This window comes from Octodon degus, unplaced genomic scaffold (genome assembly GCF_000260255.1).
Source record: "Octodon degus isolate 3935 unplaced genomic scaffold, OctDeg1.0 scaffold00223, whole genome shotgun sequence".
NCBI classification, from domain to species: Eukaryota; Metazoa; Chordata; class Mammalia; order Rodentia; family Octodontidae; genus Octodon; species Octodon degus.
This window is the reverse complement of record NW_004524799.1, coordinates 1,787,078-1,791,042: the sequence shown is the minus strand read 5'-3', so window position 1 is coordinate 1,791,042 and position 3,965 is coordinate 1,787,078. Positions and strand designations below refer to the sequence as shown.

Below are 3,965 nucleotides of genomic sequence, written 5' to 3'. Positions count from 1 at the left end.
TATTATATGTATGTATTCAGTGAGCATTATCTTTGTATATATAGATGGCAGTTAAATTCTCTATTTTGTTCAAAAAATTGTAGACAAACTTAAAACATTTGTAAATGACTTCCAAAAATGATTAACTTTAAAAATCACAAGCATAAAATGATTATTTGTATGAAAAACTCATGCAGTTGACCTGATGTTATTTCTACTCTACTATTGTGTGTTGTTAGAAAATCTGCTTAACCTATTGAGTGATTTAGTATTTTTGTCATGAACCAAAACTAAGTCCTTATTGTGCTCTTTCAAACCTTAGTTCTGATACTTAGTTCTGATGCTGCTGTTGTACCCTACATCTGTTAATAAAATTTCTCATTTTATTAAATAAAGATATAATTGTGTTTTCATAGAAAAAAAAAGAAATGGACAGATTACCAGACTCACACACATCACCAAAGCTAAACCAAGAAAACACAAAAATTCTGAACAACCCAACACTATGCAATAAAATTGAGATAGTAATACAGAATCTACCAACTCACAAAAGCTCAGGAAGACATGCAATGGTCACAGGGGAGACAAGATGGCAGAGCAGTGAGTGCCAGCAGCTCAGCTTCTCCAGGACAAAGTGTCTGGAGTCTTGGGCACAGTGGCTTAGAGAGGAACAGAATGAAGTGGAGAGTACACAGGAACAATGAGGGAACTGACAGAAAAGAATAAAATGGGATTAAGTGAGACTGAAAAGATGGTCCATGCTGCTGAGCAGCAGTCACAGCACTGTGGACAGTGGCTAGCTGGATGCCAGCTGGTAGATGCACTGAGATTAATAACTTCTTTGCTCACAGAGAACTTTATCAAGACCAAGATAATGTTATACAGTTGGAGATATTGTAAAGAACATGAAATTCTGCTTCCTGAATAGCCCTGCAAGAGGCAACAGTTGGTGAGTGACTGTGACAGAAGCACCCCAGGATACAGTCCCATGGAGCAGGAACTAGTGGGGATGCCATTATGTGGAAGGGCTGGGTGTTTGAACCTTAGTCCCAGAACAGCCCCTTGGCAGCATTGCACTGCCACGTTCTCAGTGTGGATGAGGGCAAACAGACAAGGGGGAGTCCCACTGAGAGGGAGGGACTGGTGATCATGGACTTGGTTCCTGCAATCAGACACCAGCCTCATCCTGAGTTTCACAGAACTGGAGCCACACATTGGCACCATGTCCTCATTGCTAAAAGGAGACCCAAAACAGGGTATTGAGATATATAGATATAGATATAGATATAGATATAGATATAGATATAGATATAGATATAGATGATATAGATATAGATATAGATATATTTCACAAACCTGTACAACAATGAACTTTTTTTGCTCCTTTTTCTTGTATCTTTGTATATTTTCTTAGACAAGGTCTTGGTATCCCCAGGGTGGCATTAAACTCCCAGACTTCAGCAGTCCTCCTGCTTCAGCCTCTCTAGTAATGAGAGGACTAATGTGTTAAGAATGAACCTCTATTATCTCAGCTTAATGCTGTAACGAGTGAGCTAGGGTTTGATTTGGGAGGAGCCAGAATCTTCATTGAATAACTCTTAATCTGTGCCTTAAATATAATAACAAGAAAATGAAATTTCAGACAGCAACAAGATTTTGGATATCTTTGCATCCACCAACACTTAATCTGTCCCTTCCTTGGGAGGGGGACCAAGATCCAATGAGCCAAAAGGAACTCCCTAAGATAGGCAGTGTTACCGACAAGACTAGAAGCTAAACTAGACCTCTTAGTTCCTATTTTGACACCCTAATACTATATTTTATCATAAGGAGATGAGGAAAGAGGAGGTGGAGGGAGAGGAAAAGGAGACAAAGAGTGACAATGGCAGGGGTGCTACTTCTGAGGAAGAAATGCTATATGTACAGTCTTCTCTTCATCTTGTTCTAGAGAGAAACATTGATTTACTGTTGCTTGGTGATGCACTGAACTGGGTCTCCACCAAAATTTATAAAAAGTCTCCCCAACACTCAGTACCTCAGAATGTAACAATATTTGGAGAAAAAGTCCTTAAGAGGGTAATGAGGTGAAATAGGATTGTTGCACCAGACCTTAATCCAATCTGAGTAGTATCCTTATAAAGAGGAGGTTAAGATCCAGACACACTCAGAAAAAAAAAAAACACATGTGAGTACATGGGAGAAGGTGGCCACATGCAGGTCAAGGATAGAGGCCTTTCCAGAACGCGACCCTGCTCTTTCCCACCTCATAATCTACTGGTGCCCCCCCCATGCTATAAAAATGGCAACCTGAGTTCCAACACCTATGACAGGAAGAACTCAGAGGATGTGGACTTCCCAATTCTATGCCAGACATGTGTTGGAGAAAACCCATCTATCCAAATGACCAAAAAAAGTACAAGAAAGAGTGCAAAATCTGTGCCAGGCTATTCACAGTCTCGCTGGTATCCTGGGATCCACATGCGCTTCAAGAAGACTAAAGTGTGCCAAATCTGCAGTAAATTGAAGAAAGACTGCCAGACTTCCCTCTTAGACCTAGAAAATGGCTTGGCCATCCAGGTTCAAGACGCAGGACTGTCTTTTAATGATGATGTGCCAAAATCTGAAGTCAACAACATAGAACATTCCAGGGTGATAGCTCAGTGGAATAAGTGCAAGAACAACACAGAACATGGAGAGAGAATTTTCTAACTCTTATGGAACACGGCCAGTTGGCATGCTGGGGAAAGCCATGTCCATCAGTGACATGCTGCTTAAACTGGCCCAGACCACACACTACTACAAAAGGAATCTGCCCCACATTTGCTCCTTCTGGGTGGAAGGAGAGCAGAAGAGAGGGGAGGAGTGTCCGTACAGACATGAGAATCCTACAGACCCAGGTGACCCCTTGGCTGATCAGAATATTAACGACTGATATTATGAAATCAATGATCCTGTAGCAGATAAGCTTCTAAAGTGTGCTTCCACAATGCCTTGTGTAGACCCGCCTGAGGATAAGACTGTCACTACATCATATGTTGGAGATCTGGGTGATACTATTACTGAGGTAGACCTCAAAAATAATTTCTATCAGTTTGGAGAGATCCAGATGATCACTGTCATATGGAGGCAACAGTGTGCTTTCATCCAGTTTGCCACAAAGCAGGCTGCGGAAGTGGCTGCTGAGAAGTCCTTTAATAAGCTGATTATCAGTGGTCACAGACTCAGTGTCAAATGGGGAAGATCCCAGGCAGCTAGAGGGAAAAAAGAAAGAGAAGGATGGAACCACAGACTCTGGGATCAAGCTAGAGCCTGTTCCAGGACTGCCAGGAGCTCCTCCTCCTCCTCCTCCTCCTCCTCCTCCTCCTCCTCTACTCCTCTCCTCTTCCTCCCCCTCCCCCTCCTCCTCCTCCTGCAGCAGCAGAAGAAGCCTCTGCCAACTACTTCAACCTGCCCCCACGTGGCTCCCTAGCAGTGGTGAACACTGTTCTGCCACCACCCCTTAAACGCGCCCCGCCCCCACCCCCAGACTTTGGGTCACACGTGTTCCATCCAATAGGACTACCTCCTCCTTTCATGAGGGCTCCAGGACCAATTCACTTCCTTCCCAGGATTCTCAGTGGATGGGAACTCATGCCAGAAAACATAGCAGCCCCTAGCACATCATCACCACTCTGGAGCTCTGCGGAGGAAAGTGCGCTTTAAAATCCCAGTACATGAATATTGGAATAAATACAATTTTCCTTCCTTTGTAGTTTCCATGGTAGTTGAACGTATTCAGATATGAACAGTGGGAAAATGGCCACTATGCTTGTTTTCATAGAGGATTACTGGATCTCAAATAAGCTGCATGAACACAGTCGGCTACTTCTATAACGTTAAAAGAAACCTAATGTCTGTTTTTTTCCCTTAAACCTGCTTAGGGCCAAGCAGATGCATCAGTTGGCAGATCCAGCAGAGTACCATCCTAATTATATGTTCATTTTGTA

General features: G+C 42.8%; 1 pseudogene; it reads left to right on the top strand.

Moving 5' to 3' along the window:
* Positions 1 to 2,172: 2,172 nt before the first annotated feature.
* Positions 2,173 to 3,635, top strand: LOC101562427 (annotated as a pseudogene).
* Positions 3,636 to 3,965: the final 330 nt, after the last annotated feature.